Below are 19,985 nucleotides of genomic sequence, written 5' to 3' on the forward strand. Positions count from 1 at the left end.
GGGGCAGAGTTAACAACTACCTAAAACTTTCCAAATGTTTGAGCTACAAGATCCACAATCAAGAGAAACAAGACCCTGAATAGTCCATAAAAGCATATGAAGCACCAGAACCAAAGCTCCATCCGTGTGTGCTGAGGGCTCACCCCATCGACAGTCTAGGGCCGGGAGTCAATCCCAAATCATCTCAACTAACAGAAAACCAGCATGTGCCTCCACCACTCTAACTACAGGAATCAATTTCAGTAAAATGAGATGATAAGGTAGTTAGAGGGATGGATTTAATTACACATGCTTCACCTACTGCAAAAGCAGAAGGGGGAAAAAGAAGGGAAAATACCAGAACTAATTGGTACTTCCTCTTATCACACCGCTTCCTCAAAGGGATGATGGAGTCACATCTGCAAGCTGCCGGAAATGTCAATGTGACAGAGCAGAAGACGCACACTGCTAATGCCATGAATCCCCTAACGATGGGCAGTCTGTGTGGCCAGCTCCTGCACAGAGATCTCAGTCACAACCACCTGGCCAGTGTGGGCAGCTACTCCCAGAGGGAGTGTAGCAGATGCTGGGACAAAGCCCTCTGAGCTGCCTGCCCGTGTCTGACTCCAAGGCAAGCCCAAGGCCAAGCCAGGGCAAAGGCAAAAACAGAATGGGCCAGGGGACAAGGCTTTCAGTGTAAGTGGCTACAGAGGGCCAGATGATGGTTTCAAGATTGGAAGCAAGATAGAGCTGGCCCAGGATGGCATTCTCCTCCACCAGCCCATTGTACTAAAATGCCATCTTTGATAGCATCTGAATTAATGAGATTCAATAAATTTTGATTCAACCTTTTAGTTGCTCTTCGTGTCTTAAAATACTAGCAGAGATAACGTGAAAAGTTCCTGTGGCCTCTTCACTCTATCCTCCAGCCCATACAGAGTTTACAAGTAGGGGGACAGGAAGGGGAAACACTGGAGGACAAGTTCACATTCTTCTGTTGGGAGGGCTTTAAAACATCACAGTTATGTGAATGCCTGCGACTTTAATGCTGGAGAAAACCAGCTTGAGATGAAAGACACAACAGAACCACTTTAGAGGGGAGATCCTCTGAGGATTGGGCTTCTAGCCACTCCTAATCCCACCAGGACTGAGTTCACCCAGCTCTGATCCCTGCTTTCGTCCAGGGCAGGACTCCTAAATTATTATGCCTGGAAGAGAATTCCCAGTCTGCTGGAAGTATGCTCTCTCATGCAAAACAAAGCAATGATCACTGACCTTGCTCGGTTCAAAATGACATTTTTAAAAGCAAATTTGTTTTTATTGTTAAACTTTTAGAAGAGTATCTATAATTCCTTGTTCTGATAAATAGTAGATCACATTTATTGAGTGCTCACGGTTTTCTATCTAGCATCTCTCTTAATCCTCCCAACAACGCTATCGGCAGGTAGCATTGTAGCCCCCAACTTATGGGAGACTAAGGTTACCCAGGGTCACAGAGCCAGTAAGTGATGGAGCCATAAGAACACCCAGGTTATGTGGCCCTAAGTTACTGTGCCCCCTGCAAAAACAGCCCATGTATGACAGTGCTGGGCCACGGCACAGCCTCCCATGCATGCATGCCTGGGAAAATGCACACGTGATCATGTGATGGTGCAATTTATTCCACAGACATCAAAGTGCAAGACTCGACTTGAACATATATACTGACTCCAAATGGATCACAGACTTAACTGTAAAACTATAAAAATTTTAGGAAAAAATATGGAAGATATTCAAGATCAGGGGCTAGGCAGACAGTTCTTAACACCAAAAGCCTGATTCATAGGAGGAAAAAAATCAATAAACTGGATCTCATCAAAATTTAAAATGTTTGCTCTATGAAAGATCCTGATAAGAGGATGAAAAGATAAGCCATGGATGGGGATGAAATACTTGCAAATCACATGTCTGACAAAGGACTAGTATCTAGAACATATAAAGAATTCTCAAAACTCAACAGCAAAAATGCAAACAGTCCATCCAATGAGAACATGGGCTAGACATTAAGGGATATTTCACCAAAGATGGTATACAAATGGCAAATAAGCAAATGAAAAGATAACCAACATATTGTTAGCCATCAAGGAAATGCAACCTAAAACCACAGCGAAATGCCACCACACACCGATCAGAATGGCTAAAATAGCAACATCTGTGAATAGGCAAAGACATTCAATCACTTGTATATTGCTGGAGGTAATGTAAAAAGGTACAGTTACTCTGAAACACAACATGGCAGTTCCTAAAAAAAAAACTAAATACACAACTATCACATGACCCAGTAACTGTCTTGGGTATTCACCTGAAGAAATGAAGACCTGAGTTCACATAATATCCTGTACTCAAATGTTTAGTGCAGCTTTATTCATCAACTAGAAATGAAGACCTGGATTCACATAATATCCTGTACTCTAACTAGAAACACCCAGATGTCCTTCAGTGGGTGACTGGTTAAATAAACTGTGGTCCCATGGAATACTACTTGGCAGTGAAAAGGAACAAACTGCTGATACATGCAACAACCTGGAAGAATCTCCAGAGGATTATGCTGAGTGAAAAGGCCAATCTCCAAAGATTATATTCTAATGATTCCATTATATAACATGCTCAAATGATAGAAATGAACAGATTAATGGTTGCCAGGGGTTAAGGAAAGGGTAGGTAGGGAGAGAAGTGGAGGTGGCTATAAAAAGGCAACAGTCCCTGTGGGGACAGAACTGTTCTGCATCTGGCTGTAGCAACATCCATGTTTTGGTTGTGATGGTGTACTATAGATCTGCAAGATGTTACCACTGGAGGAAAGTGAGTAAACAATACATAGGATGGGGTGCTCCAGTTAAGATGGCGGAGTAGGTAAACACTGTGTTTGCCTCCTCACAACTACATCAAAATTACAAATAAACTACAAAATAGCCATTATTGGAAGTTGCCTGAAGTCTAGCTGAACAGAAGTCCTACAACTGGACACATAAAAGAGGCCACCTCAAAAATGGTAGGAGGCGTGGAGACACGAAAGAGGCTGGTCTCACACCCATGTGTGGCGATTGAAAATCGGGAGAGTTATTTCAGCTGTGGAGATTCCCCTAAAGTATCAAGGGGTCCTGGTTCCACACCAGGCCCCCCAACCCAGAATTCCAGTGCCAGGAAGAGAAGTCTCCACAACTTCTATCTGTGAAAATCAACAGAGATTTGAGATGGAGGGCAGCTGGAGTCACAGACATTCCTCTAAAGCAGCCTGCGTGTGTGAACTCACTTGCTGACAGACTCACTTGCTCTAAGCTCCAGCTCTGGGGCAGCAGCTCAAAGAGTACCAGGGACTTATAAGGAGAAACAGAGTTGTCTGGCTTAGGGGTAAGGGCTGGAGGGGCAGCTTTCTCCCAGAAAGTAGTGCTGGCAGAGGACAGTGTTCCTTTGTTGAGCCCTCCCTACTCCCAGTATGTAGATGCAGGTGGCCGCCATATCTGAGTCTCCATCAACCTGACTACCCGGCCCTGATGATTCCCTGAGACCCCACCCAAATTGCAGGCCCACCCAAGCCCCTTCCAGTAGATCTTCCATACAAATGGCCTGGCTCATGCTGTAGACTTTCCTAAAATCCCTCAAAGGTTCACAAAAACCTAAAGAAGCAGCATTTGGCCTCATAGTGCCCCACATCTCTTGCTGAGCAGCCTCAAGCCCAGCACTAGGAACAGCCAGACTTAGTTTGTGGGTTGGACTCTCGAGGTACATCTAAGCCCAGCGCGGGTGGTAGCCATCTCCAGACTGCTTGGTGGCTCATGCCAGGTAGTCCCGGGTTGGGCACAGACAGAGGCTGAACTTGGCTTGCGGTAAAGCCCCTCCCAGAAGACCCTGGCCTGCATGCCTAGTGGTCAGCTTCAGTCTGAGCCACTGCACTACCCAAGGCCACATCTGAGGATGACACACCCAAAGGGCAAACTGGGCAGACACCAGAGCCCTGCTAAAGCGAATCCTGCTCCATAAGGTCAGCTCCTATACAATAGCTCCTCCATTGTAAAAACCGGCCAGTTCTCACAACCAATCAGCCAGAGAGTCAATCTCTCCCACTGACATGCAAACAGCAATCAAGGCTCAACTACAACAGGAGAGCACAACACACCTGGAGCACCTGGCTCAGATGACCAGGGAGACTGTGCCACTGGGCCCCAGAGTACACCTACTACATAAGCCTACTCTACTAAGAACAAGAAACATAGCAGCCCTACCTAATACATAGAAACAACACAGGGAGGCAGCCAAAATGGGGAGACAAAGAAACATGTCCCAAATGAAAGAACAGAACAAAGCTCCAGAAAAAGAAATACGCAAAATGGAGACAAGCAATCTACCAGATGCAGAGTTCAAAACACTTGTTATAGGGATACTCAATGAACTTAGGATAAGAGTAAATGAATTCAGTGAGAATTTCAACAAAGAGACAGAAAACATAAAAATGTTTTCTAGAAAATATAAAAACATAAAGAACCAGTCAGAAATGAAGAATAGTTGAAATGAAAAATACTTTAAGAGGACTCAACAGTAGATTAGATGAAGCAGAGGATTGAATCGGCGATTTGAAAGATAAGGTAGCAGAAAACGGCCAATTAGAACAGGAAAAAAAAATGAGGCTTGTTTATGGGGCCTCTGGGACAACATCAAGTATACCAATATTCTCATCATAGGAATACCAGAAGGGTAGAGAGCAAGGGATTGAAAACCTAGTTGAAGAAATAATGACAGAAAATTTCCCTAACCCAGTGAAGGAAATAAATATTCAAGCCCAGGAAGCTCAGAGTCCCAAACAAGATGAATGCAAAGAGGCTCACACCAAGACACATCATAATTACAATGCCAAAGGTTAAAGACAAAGAGAATCTTAAAAGCAGCAAGAGAAAAGCAGTTAGTTATTTTCAAGGGAGCTCCCATAAGACTGTCAGCTGATTTCTCAACAGAAGCTTTGCAGTTCAGAAGGGACTGGCAGGAAATATTCAAAGCGACGAAAAGCAAGGCCCTATAACCAAGATTACTCTACCCAGCAAAGCTATCATTTAGAATCGAAGGACAGATAAAGAGCTTCCCAGACAAGAAAAAGCTAAAGAGGTTCATCACTACTGAGCCAGTACTACAGGAAATTTGAGGGACTTCTTTAAGAAGAAAAAAGATAAAAAATGTGAATAATAAAATGGCAATAACTACATAGCTATCACCAATTACTTTAAAAGTAAGTGGATTAAATTCTCCAATCAAAAAACAGGGTGGCTAAATGGATAATAATACAAACTATTACATATGTTGCCTATAAGAGATTCATTTCAGATCAAAAGACACACAGGGACTGGAAGGGATGAAAAAGATGTTTCATGAGCATGGAAACAACCAAAAGCTGGGGTAGCAATACTTATACTAAACAAAATAGACTTTAAAACAAAGGCTAGTCTATAGCCATGCTACCCTGAACAAGCTCGATCCCGTCTGATCTCAGAAGCTAAGTAGGGTTGGGCCTGATTAGTACTTGGATGGGAGACCACCTTGAAAGACCAGGTGCTGTAAGCGTAAAAAATAAGAGATTGTAAGCTGACAAGGTCCTTGCAATCTGTGAGGTCAACTTAGGGTTGCCTCATTAAATAAATGAATGAATGAATGAATGAATGAATGAATGAATAGCTAAAACGAGACAAAGAAGGACCCAGTTATCCTACTTCTGGGTATTTATCTGAAGAAACCCAAAACACTACTTTGAAGGGACATGAGAATCCATATGTTCATTGCAGCATTATTTACAATAGTCAAAATATGGAGGCAACTTGGGTGTTCATCAATGGATGAAGGGATAAAGAAGAGGTCATACATACAATGGAATATTATTCAGCTATAAAAAAAGAATAAAATGTTGCCACCTGCAATAACATGGATGGACCTAGAGGGTACTGTGCTGAGTAGAGTAAGTCAAAGACAAATGCCATATGATTTCATTTACATGTGGAATCTAAACAACAACAAAAACAAATTCATAGAGGCAGAAAACATTTTGATAGTTGCCAGATGGGAAGGTTTTGGGGAGGTGGATGAAAAAGGGGGAGTGATTAAGAAGTACAAATTGATAGTTACAACATAGTTACGAGAATGTAAAGTATAGCATAGGGAATATAGCCAATGATATTAATAACTACATGCGGTGTCAGATAGGTACTAGATTTATCAGGGTGATTGATCACTTAGTTATATAAATGTCTAATCACTATGCTGTACACCTGAAACTAATGTAATGTCATATGCCAACTATAATTTAAAAATTTTTAAATTATTTAAAAAGAATACACAGAATGTCTTTACATTTTTTTTAAACTATGTATGTATCTAAGATTATCTCAAGATTTTAAATTAAAAAAAAAACTTAGAAGACCTCATAACCAAATGCAAGGTGGCATTTTTTAGACAATCAAGGAAATTTGAATATGGACCTGGGTAACAGACTACTAAAGAATTACTAATTGTGTGAGGTGCAACATGGCACTGTGGTTATGCAAAAATGATCTTAACTGTTAGAGATGCATATTGCAATATGATTTCTAAGATTTAAAAAAAACTTCAAAAAATGAATGAGAGGGTCAGGAGATGGTAGACAGGTCTAAAGAGATTTATAAAACATTGGCCTCTGTTGTAATGTGGGCGGTGAGTATGTGGGAGCTCATTAAACTCTTCCCAAGAGTTTTAGTGTTTAAACTTTTATATAATTACAGATCAACATCTGATGTGTTTCTTCTGCTCTGGCAAAGATCCTAAGGTACAAGCTGCTTCAGGGTCAAGTGTGATAAACAAAGAACAGCTTTATTAAATCATGCTTTTGTCAAGCAGTAAAAATTAGCATTTCTTTAACTCACATATGTGCACGCACACATGCAGGTATGCTCTCCCACTACTGTAAGGTCTCCTCCTGAAGAAGTGATCAGGTGTGCAAGAAAGAGGAGGAAGGGCAAGAGAATTCCATCAGTTTGCCCAACTTGAGGGAAGGACTACAGGTGACTGAAGGGTTGGAAACCGCTGAGGAGTGGTGAAGCCAATAATGAACTGCTTTGTTTCCACTGCGAAGAAGACTAAACAGCAGGAAAAACAGTACAGGGAGAACATTAATGGAAAACAATCGTCAGATATTTGCTAAGTGAATGGGAGGGTCCGAACCAGCTCTGACAGTTATGAACTGGCTAGTAAGCACTAGGTGATCAAATCTACGTGAATCTAAATGTGGTGGGAGGGATACCACATGCTAATAGGGAACCAGCTGGTGAACCAGCTGCCTCCCAGCTCTTTCTGAGCTCTCCAGAGTTCTACATTAGCACATGATGCTTTTGTAAATAAGACAGAAAAGGGAAAAAGAGAAGCTCAAGAGGGATGTGAAGAAAGATACACAATTCTCCTCAGGAACCCAAATGACCGCCACAACGAGGGATCACTTGAAGATGTGTGCCAGCCATTCAGCACAGGACTCTGTCAGACCTACACAAAACTAAGGGCCTTCAGTGGGGACATGACACAGGAGTGGGAGGAGGGTTAGTCCTCGCCCTCAAGGAGAACAGAGGAGTGAGAGAACCACAGCTGAAAATTTAGACGAGCAATGAAATGTCACAGTGAACAAGAGAGCTGGAGGAAGTTCAGGGCCAGGAGCCATTAGGAGGGGCTGGGAACGGGACAGGAACAGAGTCAATGTGTGAAAGCTTCAATGCTCCCAGGAGACCATCGCTCTCAGCCCCATCAACCAGAAATGGAAGTGCGAGAGAAACAGAGATCACCCTGACACGCTGCTCTATACAGCATGCAGGACACAGAGGTCAATAGCACCACCATACAAATGTGGACTCGAATCCTATCCCACCGCTGGAACACTGTGCAACCCTGGGGAGGGTGACCAGCCTCTCTGTGCCTTGGTTTCTTCATTTGGAAAATGAGGATGAACATCCCGACCACCAGAGAGTGACACAGGATGAGCAATGGCCAAACACTGGCTGTTTTGAGTCCTGTTCTCTCCCCAGTCACTCTCCTTCCATCAGCTCCATGTGAAAACATGTTCCATCGCCAGAAATGCACCCCCATCCCAGTTCCACCTCAAACTACTGCCTCCCCCTACCCTTCACAAAAAACTTCCTAAAAGCTTGGTCTGCCTTTGGATTCACCAGTTCTCACCTCATGGACTTATGAATTCGTTCACTCTCTCATTCAACAAACATGCTTGAGTTCACACTACAAGGATGCATGGAGAACACAAAAGTGCGCGGGACCATGTTCTAGGGCTCAGGAAGGGGAGACAGGTGGCAGAAGGAGCCCACGGCTACAGAGCAGGGTGGACTACAGTGCATGGTACCAAGGGGCCTGACAGCAGGAGGTATGACCAGGGCCTCCAGAGCCTGAGCAAGGGCCAGGGATGGGCAAGGTGGTTCCAGGGCAGAGGGGCAGGCAGGGATTCAGGGGTCACTCAGCATGATTTCAGCCAGGCAGCTAGGGTGGACACAGTAAGTTGATGGGGTCTATGCATGCCCTGCTGAGAAGCCAGAATGTCATCATGAAGGCAATCTAAGCAAACACGCACATGAGAAGGTGACTGAACATGCACTCAGCTAGCGAAAGGAGTCATGGGAGGGCAGGGCCAGAAGGAAGTGATCAGGGAGAGATGGCTGCATCTGCCAGGAGGATGAGGCCCAAGGAATGCAGAGAAGGGGGCAGGAATGACAGTTCACCTTTAAACATGCTTCTCTGGGGTGTCCCTATGGGACATCAAGGTGGAAATCTCACTGCCATTCAAGCCGTATCTACTGAGCGCCTACCTGGTCCCAAGCACTGGCCTCGGTGAAGGTGCAAAAGTGAATAAGGGGACCACCTCCCCCCAAGACTCATGGAGCTCCTGGTCTGGCAGGAGAATGTCATTAGAAATGACAACGCACTCGGAGGGCTGCCAAGTACTGTGAGGAAAAGACAGGACAAGGTCAGACACACCTGTGACAGCAGGGAGGTGGCCACCACCCCAGCTGAGCCTGCCCAAGGGGACAGGAGACACCAAGGCTGAGCACCACCATGCTGAAGCACTGGACAGGCCCACAGTGGAGAGCGAAGGGGGCACCACTGGCAGGAAAACACCAGGGATAGGGGACGGGGGGTCCTGGAAGGACAAGGTCAAGTGCAACCACAGAGAGGGCTGGTAGATGGGACTGGAAGCGGCCAGGCAGTCAGGAGCTCCTTAGACCTTGCCCAGGCAACCTGGGTACAGCAGGGAGTAAATTCTAACCCTTTCTCCCAAAAATGCTTCTTGAGATCAAAAGTGGCCCCAGCATCCCCACAGCCTTCCCTGGCTCCTCCAAGCATCTCAGAGAACAGCCCTCCTCCATTCTGTCTTTCCTTCCTCCACATGATGGATCAGGCACTGAACAAGGCCCTGGAAAGACTCATGGAGGCTATGGCTCAATAGTAGAGCCCCTACACAACAGGGTACCCACAATCCACAATACTCCCAATTTTCTCCAAATATGCTGTGAACCTTCCAGAAATTCCTTTCCTACATCAGCAAGCCAGGGTTCCAACATCCCTGCCATCTTCTGACCCCTAGCCTGACATTACACCATCCCTTAACAGAGTATACTGCCCAGGACGCAGGTGCTCCTGGCTACAAGGCAGTTCTCTGCCAAGGACTCCCAGATCCCCCAGGTTAGCTTGCTGCCTCCCTTCCACCTCTGTGGGTGGCATCATCAGCCTCTGCTCTTCTACAGAGCCTGGGGGTCATCTAGGCCCCAGGCATCAAGCTAGGCTCCCAGATCCCCAGGCGAGCAAAAAGCCAGTCCCTGCAGCCAAAGAGCTGAGTGTTGATCTGGTAGGAAAGAAACACACCAACAGATGAGCAAACTCTCTGGCAGGGACAGGTAGAGGAATGCAGCTTTGTCCTGCTGAAAGGAGTGGAAGGGGGAACTAAAGGACAGAGTAGAGAGCTGGCCTTCCAATGCCCTCCTCACTCTGTGCACATCTTGGTCCAGACCTGGCCCAGCCTCCCAGCTAGACCCACTTTCAAACACTTTCCTCTTCATTTCACTCCACTCAGTACACAGTCACTCCCCTGCTCAAAAAGACCCTCTGTGGTTGCTGAAGGAGCAAGAAGTATTGACCCTCAGCCCAGCCCTCAATGCGCCCCAGAGCCACCTCCTGCTCCTGCCAGGCTAATTTCACCCCACACGCACACTCACATTCACCCATACACACATACACTCACACTTTCACACACTCGCACGCACACAGCTGTCAATTCTCGCCTTTCTTTGCACTCCACTGAACATACTATGCACTTTTCGCCCCTTGTCTTGGCATAAATTATTCCCTAGGCATAGGTTGGGGGGCCTCTGCCTGCTGAAGGACAATTACCTTCCAGATCCCTGCTCTAAGAAGCCTCTCAAATTCCCCACAACTGAAACAACCCTCCTATGGCCCCAAACTTGCAAAAGAGACTGTAATGATCACCTCCCAACATTTTTGATTCCCTGAGAGCGGAGGTTTCACATCTATTCCACAGTGTGCTGCTGGGCCCATATCAGGCCTTTGGTAAATATCTGTCACGGAATGGGTAAGATTTAGGTGGAGCCTCAGGAGGGAGAGGGTGAGAGGGGTGCAGCGTGGTCAGTGCCCAGGCATACACAGCTCCACCACTCAGCAGCAGAGTCAAGACAGACCACAAAGCCTTGCTAGGCCTCAGTTTCCCCACCTGTAAAGTGGAAGGGCAGAAGTTCCCCCCTTACCTATAGTTTCACTTTCTATGGTTTCAGTTACCCACAATCAACTGTGGTCTGAAAATGTTACACGGAAAATTCCATGAAAAAAGTAATTCATAAGTTTTCAATTTCGCACTGTTCTGAGTAGCATGATGAAGTCTCCAGCCATCCCATCACTCTGTCCCGCCTGGGACATGAATCATCCCTTTGTCAGCGTCTCCACACTATACATGCAACCCGCCTCTAAGTCACTTAGCCATCTCGGTTATCGGATTGATTGTCTCAGTACTGCAGTGCTTGTGTTCACGTCACCCTCATTTTACTTGATCATGGCCCCAAAGCGCAAGAGTAGTAACAATGGCAATTCAGATATGCCGAAGAAAAGCCATCAAGTGCTTCCTTCAAGAGAAAAGGTGTGTGTGTATGTATCGGAAAAAAACATAGTAGATATAGCATATATGTGTGTGCAGTTTCGGGCATCCACGAGGGGGTCTTGGAAAATAATTCCTGGGGATAAGGAACTACTGTAATACAGTGCCACCCTGAGGATTACTGTAAGCATCAAATCAGACTACTAGATAAAACACACTCTAAAACAGAAGCCATTTTACATCAATTACTATGATTATTATTACTATTAAGACAGAGGAACAGGCTCTATTTGCAAAATAATCAAGGGAGTGAGGAGGGAAGTCACAGGAGGCGATCAAGACTGTGCTGCAGGTGTCAAATCATAGTCCTTACACCAACCACACCAAATGATCTTTGCCAGACATGAACCAGTTCACCAAACGCTGGATCACTATAGTACATGTTGTACTCGTTTTCTCTCTCGACTAGCTGGCTGAGCTGCAACCAACATCCAGGACAGAACAGTCTGTTACCAGTCCTCAGTCTCAGTTGTCAATTTTTTAAAACATACAACTTCACATACAGTAAGCAAAGTACATAGCTATAAAAACCCACTTACATGGTTGTGAATTAAAGGATATTTTCTAGTGGCTAAAAGTCAACCAAAAAACATAAATCCACAAAGTCAAATGCCAACATTAAGCTCTTGGCTGAAAGAAAATGCTGATTCCACAGCCTGGTGTGTGAGCAAGCGAAATGACAGCACTGACCACAGTAACCAGCAGGCTCACCTGACCTACTCAGCAACTGTGGGTGTCAGCTGAGCCCCTCCAGAATCCTCTTCTCATGCAGAAAGTGGATGTAGGGGTGCACTGTGGGCACAGAGGCCGTTCTGATCTTTATCCAGGAAAACACCCAAAAGGAGAAATGTTTGTGATACATACGTGGGTCTATGAGGTTCTGGGACCCCCACCACAAACGGTGCCCATTCCAGGGTTGGGGGATGAAGAGGGCTAGCCCACCCCCATAGTTTTATAGTCCTGGTTAAGTATTCTCTGTATGAGGACCTCGTCGTCAACAGTTTTTGCCATTTAATCTTTCGCCTTTGCAGTCTGAAAGAACATTTTCTATTCCATTGGAAAATGTAAAATTGAAAAGCATATCCTATGTGGATTAAGAAAAGCTAATTTTCTATGTATCCACATAATGATTAACAGAAACACGTATTACTGTCACTAGTAAATCATTGGTAGAAAGAGAACCCTTTTCCACACCCTCCCAGAGCAGAAGTGAAGAGTAAGTGGAAGCCCCAGGGGAGGGGTGGGAGCTTGGCACCAGGACACTGGCCAGGCACCAGGGGAGTGGGCCTGGGCAGGCAATACCCTGCGCTGTGCCTGTTTCTTCACCCAAGAGACAAAATATCCCCACAGATCAACTGCCATGAAAGGCAGCCAGAGACAGACTGCGCCCCAGCTGCTATTCAGAGCATGCAGTCATCGACCAACAGACGGTTATCACCTGCCTGCTTCAGGGGCTCGGGACACAGCAGGGACAGAGTACCCCTGACCACCTGGGAATCCATGGAGTGGCACCCACAGGAGAAAACAATCCAGGCACCCCACCCCTAGGAGGTCTGAAACCAGTCATTTTACCTCTCATCTTCCTAGTTTCCTTATTCAGAAATGACTACAGGGATGACACTTCCCTGACAGGGGTCAATGATGAATGGACAAAAAGTAAGTATTCAACCACACTCACTTCCATGCAAAACCTGTGCCCCAAATCTCTCTCAACACCGTTCTGGGGGACCCTGGGTTACCAAAGTCAAGGAAGGGAGCTCTGACTGGGCGGAGTGGGGACAGAAAGCTGTACAGATGGTGGGCAGATCTGAAAGGCTGCACACGTCTGTCTCCTGTAGTGTGGCAGTCCTGCTGGAACAGAGGAGAGAACAGAAGGAGATGCAGTATCCTCCCCTCTTCTCCTTTATCTCCAGCCCAATGGAGGAATTCATCTCACCTCTGCCAGCTGCGGGCATTTGCCATGCTGTGTCTGTGTCCAGCTGTAGAGGAGCCCAACTGAAGGGTGGGGCTCAGTTTTGCTTATCTCAGTCAGGCGGTAGGTGTTCAGCAAACAGAATGTGGTATTCCCACCCAAGAGTTGGACTGCTTCTGATCTGTGCCTGAATGTGGGGTCTCAACGGTCTAGAGGGCCCACTAAAAGATGGTGGGTCTTATCTCAATTGACACAGCCGCCCACCTGGCACCACCCACCTGGCAGGCTTATCTTGTGCTGCTGGCTACATACACCACACCAGATTCTTTCTCTTGCTTCCTCCTCACACTTAGAGGGCCCACTATTCCATCTATCACAACACCCCTCTGCTCTTCCGGAAACAATCTCAGTCCAGATCACTCTTTATCCATTATGCCATAACACAGCAAACTCTTGGCATTCACTGCATAAGCAGTCAAACAATCTAAACTTATCACTTCACTCCTCGAGAACCTGCCATAGCTCTTCAATGCCTCGTATAATGTGGACCTACCCTCCCATTCAGCTATTCATTCAATAGATGAGTACTGAGCACCTGGGGTACAAGGACACATTAAAACAGGCACAGTCCCTGCCACTGGAGACCTAATCTAGGTGATGGGAAAGAGAGACCATCAGTCAAATGATCCCAATAGAAAATTACAAACTGTTATCTGTAAAAGTGCAGGGCAGCCCCACAGGCAGTAAAAGAGACCGGACCAGTCTGTCAGGGAAGGCTTCACCTCAGGAATTGATGTGCCTCCTGAGATACAAAGAGTAGGGATTAACCCAGAGATGAAAGAGAATGGAACATTCCAGAGAGCGGTATGTGCAGAGGTCCTGACGCAAGAGAGAAAATCGACTGTGCCAGTGACTGAAAAAGGACCAAGAAACCACAGGCAGAGTGAACAAGGAAGGCAGATCTGGGAGCTGCGGGATACAGATGTCCCTTATGCCGAACAGGGCACAGGCCTAATCCAGTCCACAGACAGTGAGGACTAGGCTTCCTGGAGCCACCTCTCCCTGCTTTCAACCAATGTGTACGAAAGGAGAAGAGACTTTATATCAGTCAATTCAAAATGTAATCAGTAAATCGATTCTGCTATCAAAACTATAAGAATCTCACCCGGCAGGCAGAGCCAGATGGAAATCATGAGACTGCTGTTGATGGTGTTCTGTGCCTCTACCTTCCTCCAATGGCTTGTGGCACTAAAAGCTGACACTCCCATGGTGGGCAAAGCACCCTACATAGGAGCTCCCTACAAAGGTCTCCCTTCCTCCCCCACATCTGTCGTCAGCCAATCTCTGGGCAAGCAGACACTTGTCAGTCCCTTTTGTCTCAGGCTAATTTGTAGGCCAGGCACAGACTCCTGTGTCCCATTCACCAAACCTGTTATCCTAAGTCACTCTAATTACAAGAGGGATGTGGACCCCAGAGTCCCAGCCCCAGACTCACATTTGGCCCTTTGAGCTGGAATTCTGGCTTCTTGGCTTCTGCTTATACTGCTTTGCCTCTGAGAGGCCACTCCTCCCTCTCTTACCAGTGTCCCCACAGCCCAGTCCAAATGTGCAGCTGTCTCCTATACACCCAAGTGGAAGCAAATTGTCCATCCCCTCCCCTGCTCAGACTACCCATGGCCTGAGCCTCTACTGTGGCCTAGGCCTAGTCGACCCTCCTTGTGGGCCAGATGTGGCCCACTCATTCTGCATCAGCTTGGAAGCACCAAGGACCCTCTCCAGCAGGGAAACCCGCTGATCCCTTGTAAAGAGAATGAGGAGGGCTTTCCATTTTCCCCTCTACCTTCCAATGAAATAAGATTAAAACAATAAAATAAAAATTTAAACAAGTGCTCTTCTCTCCAACAGACTCCACAGTATCTAATGATCAGGTAGAACAAGTGTTTAAAAACAAATGAGAACTCACATTGTTTTAATGCTTGGCAGCTTAAGAAAAAATCAAAAAACAGGAAACTACAGCCAATGCTGAGCCTAGACGTGGGTCAAAAGAACCATGTGAGCAAAACTTGCTGCTTGTGATCTTTCCCAAGTGCCATAACACCCCTTGGCCTCAGTTTACCTTTTAAGAAGCCAGGATAAGACCGACCAGGGTCACTGGGAGGATAAACTGAGCACTCCAAAACGCCTTTTCTGTTCAGCCTTGGCGCCTGTGTGATGAGGCCTTCCTGGACCTCACATATGGGATCGTATCCTCCTTACTTCACGGTTCTCATACCACGATCACACCGCCATAGGCTCTGTAGGTACCCACTCATTTCCTTACATCCATGCCTCCCTTCTTAGAACCTCAGCTCCACAGGGCAGGGCTGTCTTCATGTTCACCGCTACACCACACTGCCCAGAAAGCACTCAGCAAAGAGAAGATGTCCAGTAAATACTTGCTGAACGAATGGTGAGATACACAAATAGGCGCATTGACGGCACATCCATCACCCCATGGGATCCTCAGACTCCACTGCTATGAGGTAGATATATTAAAGAGTTATTCCTAATTTGCAGATGGGGAAACTGAAGAACAGAAAATACTGCTCAACTGAAGGCCTTGAAAGTATATCTGGGGACCCTAACACTGAAATACAGACACCCTGAAGAGACCTCAAATGATAATGGGATTCAGAGAGTCTTCAGGAAGAGTATGTAGTAGCTTTCTGCATGGATGTTGGCTGTTTTAAGTCAGGTCAAGGTGGGGAGAACCTGAGAGCACCCTCAGGAGTGAGCTGACAAGATGCCTCTCACCAGAGTGGTGGCAGTGTGTCTGTCTGTCAGCACGGTAACATGGCAGAGTCTGAGGCATGGAAGAGTGGACACTCAGCTCTCGGGTACCGTCTGGGAAGTCACTCCACTTCCCAGATCAGCTGACTGGGGTTAAGAACCAGGCGTGGGAAAGTTGCTTTAAAGTTTGAAATTGGGGCGAAGGGGATGAAACTTACATGTTCTTGCTTGACCAGGAGCTACTTAGTCAACAAAAACCAGGCCAATGCCAGTCAATCAGACAGAGACAGCCAAGAAATTCTGCATCTTATAAGGCAGAGCCAAACTTTACTCTAAAACCTGGCTCTGTGCCCATCAATTTATACCGCATCACCATTAGCATTCTAGTAAGACAGAGAGACTAGCAATTATTTTAGAGAAGAAAAAAACAAAGGACGAAAAGACAAACAAGTGTCCCAAGCACTCGGCATTCATTCCAGACACACTGGCCGGCTGTTGTCTGGGCAGGGTGCCCAGCAGGCTGCCTGGAAGAGTGGGAAGAACAGGGCTCTGCAGGCAGACAGACAGAGGTCAACTCCAGGCCTGCACTTACCAGCTATGAGACTTCAGCAAGTTACTGCAATCTCTGTGTGTCTGTTTCCCATTTGCAAAATGGGAATAAAAACTGTAGCACATGTTAAGATGTATCTGAAGCACCTGTGTGTAGGAAGCACATGACAAAGCGGGGAGAACCCCAGTGGCCTTGGGTGGGGGTGAGAGAGAACTCCTTGGGCACAGGGCAGACCCTCCTCCTCAATGAGCCTAATGCTTTCCTCTAGTTACCATGTGCTTCCTATGTCCAGGGACCATGCAAGGGACTGACAGGAGGGAGAGTCCCCATTCAGGTGGGGCTGAGGGAAGACACCACCAAAGAGGCCTCTGAGAAGAGGCCTTAGGACAGGAAGTCACAGTGAGAGGTTCCAGCGAGAGCCAAGCAGGGAGCATGGGGAAGAGCAGGGGGTTTTGTGGAGATGATGGAAGAGTGGGAGGGCGAGCCTGCAAAATCAGGTGGAGTGTGAGAAGGGGGCATGGGAATGCGGGCCAGGAGCAGTCGAACTGGATACACTAGGGGGAGGGGAATGGAAGCAGCTAGATGTTTCTGGAACAGGTAGGTGACTGAGAGTACATTTTAGAAAATGAATCCCGCAGTGGTATGGGATGAACTAGGAGGGAGAGTCCCAGCCCATGAACTTTTGTGGGTGTGGTAAGGAGGTGGCCAGTTCCAGAGTCTAGAAGGCTGGCGGTGGCAAAAGAGAAACAGGAGGCTGGACTCCTGAAGAGGTGGGAGGGATGCATGTTGAGTGTGGTACACAAACACACCAGAGACCATGCCAGAGACAGAGCACACAGAGAGAAAAAATGTAGACAGGGGAGACCAAAATTTGGGGGCAGAAGAAAAAATGTGAGAGCCCATGGGTGGGCTAGAGTGACAAGTGTTTAGAGGCTCGAAGAGGACCAACCCCAACAATATCCACTGGTGTTAAGGATGGCAAAGTTGCCAACAACCTATGACAGCACGCGGTACAAGAGTGAGGGACAGGTGTGTTTCAGGGGTGGGTGAGGCAAAGAGAAGCTGTGCAGGGAAAAACATAAATCAACGAGGCACTGATGGAGGGAGAAAGAAACTTTCCTAGAGGAGGAACTATAGACCCTTTGAATTGACAAGATTTATATTCAGTGTATGGGAAGATGTCATAGACGGAGAGTAGGAAGGAGACCAGGAAAGGTGCTGATGTGAAAAGCATAGGCAGCGATGGGGGCAGAGGAAAAAATACCCTGCCCTGCCCCTCTGCAAAGCTACTAACCACCTTACTCACCTTCAACTGGCCACCCACATTCCAAGTGTGCCCTATACCTCAATTCAACCAGATCAAAGCCTTCTGCTCCCCACTGACCCAACCAGAAATTACCCTGGAATCATATCTATGCTTCCCCTATAATTAACTGTGAACTGTGTGATACCCTCCGTCTGACTGGAAGCACTTGAAAAAGCTCTACCTCACACCTGTGTCGACAGGAACACCTGATGAAGAGCGTCACTTAAGAACAGGTAGGGAAACGTTGACATAATTAACGAAAGGAAGAAAACCTGGCCATGCCTCTATTCAACAACTGTAACAGGAAAAAATCCTGGAGTCAGTGAACTGAAATTGTCAGAGGATCCAGGCTGTCTCTTACAAGTTCTCGTTCATTTCTGCTCCGACACCTAGCTTCCACATCACACATAGCCACCTGAAAATGGTTCTGGGTGGTACAAATTGCTGATTTCCACTTCATGGGTTTATCTGACACCTCCTGGGTGCTGGGCACCGGGTCAAGAGGCCTGTGCCTATTCTCATTGGGCACCCAGTCTACTTGGGAAGACGGCAAACAGACCCACAGACACCTGTGCGCTGTGTCTGATGATGAGGGGTGGTGTGGGGGAGACACAGTGTTGGGGAGGGGAGTCTACTTATATAGTGACCACCAAAGGCCTCTGGGAAGAATGAGATCTGAGCTGCCACATGAAGGAGGGAAAGGAGCAAGGAACTGGAAGATTAAGGGAAGAAGCAGGGAAGATCTTGTTCAGGAAGAAGGAACAGCTTGTGGGGACACCCTGAGGACAGAGCCTGGACTATCAGGAGGAACAGAAAAGGCAACAAGTATGACTGCAGTTTGGGTGCTACAAAGAGCAGATGAGAGAGCCAAACCAGCAGGACTTCCTGGGGAGGAACTGGGATTTTATTCTAAAAAGTTCTAAGCAGGTGAATCACATGACCTGATTCAGGTTTTCATACCTTACCTCATAGCAGCAAGTCACTGCCTTCCTCTAAAACTAATCCTTTTTCAGTAAAATAAGAATCCCCTTTCTTTGTTTTGTGGCTAAGCGCCAACATGTTAGAAAGCACTTAAACTCTAAAGCACTCAAGAAACCTTAGCTATTGTTCGAAGTTCAAATTAAGGCTAGTGCCAATATTAATAGGAAGTTTAAAGGTTCCCCCAAAAATCCAGAAGTGCTTTCTCACTATGTGAGCCTAAGAGTTTCACCCTCTACGCCCTAAACTGTAACAACTGGCTATTAATAATACTCAGGTCTGCAGGGCACTTAGTTTACAGAGCACTTTCATGTTACAAGAACTTGTTAATTAGTAACCATTGGCCTGTAATGCTTTTAATTTAGTGACTGTTACAAATTGGCTAGTTCTTGTAAGATTTAGCAGGTCTGCATGTCTTTCTCCTTGGATCAGCTGACCAGTCATGTCAACCGATCAGCTCTCAGGGTGTGGCATTCTGATTCTTGTGGTCTCTATCCCCACATGTCCAAATCTGCCAGAGTATTAAATGATAATTATAATTAAAGTATCACTGAGTGCTTCTCATGTGCTAGGCCCTGTTCTAAGAGCTTTACATGCTTAATCTTCACATTATCTCATTATTTTTTTTATATTCTAAATGAAGTGACTGAAGCATGGAGAGGCTAAAAGCTTCATCCAAAGGTACTCAAAGAATAAGTGCTGGAGCCAAGATCTGAACACAAAATGATGTGACCCTGTGTCCTCGCTCTTAATCCCAATGCTATGCTAGATAATTCTGGCAAAGTGCTTATAATACAGTATTACAGCAAATACAACGGGTATTTAGCAGATAAAGGCAGCGGTTATTAGCAGGATCCTCTTAGTTCCCACGAAAAGTGTCACCCCCAGGAGAGCAGCGACCTTGTCTGTCTGGGTGACTGCTGTGTTCCCAGCATCTGGCCCAACGCACATCTGAAGAATGAATAAATGAATGAACGTCCCTCCCAGAAAACAGGGCTGCCTATGTATGACTCTTTTTTGCACGTTTATGTCGCTTTACTGTTACTGCCCCTTAGAAAGAGCATCAGGCGGATTTGAGGACACAGGCGCTCGGAGACCTGCGATCCCCCTTTTCACCGCTCAGGGGTGGCCGAAGCAGCTCCTAAGGGAGGGGGGAACGAGTCTGCGATACCGCAGCTGACGGGTCCTGGCTCCAGCGGGGCTCTACTTTTCACCCCATTGGGGATACTGTCCGCCCGGGCACTGGGATCTGGCAGGAGACAAAGACTCGAAGGGCCGCCACAGC

The 19,985-nt window shown here is 46.6% G+C and overlaps 1 protein-coding gene and 1 pseudogene across 12 annotated transcripts in view; one reads left to right on the plus strand and one right to left on the minus strand.

The window, feature by feature from the left end:
• EPS15L1 (epidermal growth factor receptor pathway substrate 15 like 1) overlaps window positions 1–19,985 on the minus strand; it is an 88,586-nt gene that overhangs the window by 68,137 nt on the left and 464 nt on the right. The window contains exon 1 of one of the 12 annotated variants that reach the window (XM_039867710.1): window positions 15,214–15,232. The exons of the other annotated variants lie outside the window; for them this stretch is intronic. The gene's annotated coding sequence lies outside the window, so the exon portion shown is untranslated. Of the gene's footprint in view, window positions 1–15,213; window positions 15,233–19,985 lie in introns of those variants that run through there. 12 annotated transcript variants of the gene reach the window in all.
• On the plus strand, window positions 5,450–5,568 carry LOC120606684 (uncharacterized; annotated as a pseudogene).

The sequence above is a fragment of the Pteropus medius genome, unplaced genomic scaffold, assembly GCF_902729225.1.
Source record: "Pteropus medius unplaced genomic scaffold, Ma_sr-lr_union100, whole genome shotgun sequence".
In the NCBI taxonomy this organism is placed as follows: domain Eukaryota; kingdom Metazoa; phylum Chordata; class Mammalia; order Chiroptera; family Pteropodidae; genus Pteropus; species Pteropus medius.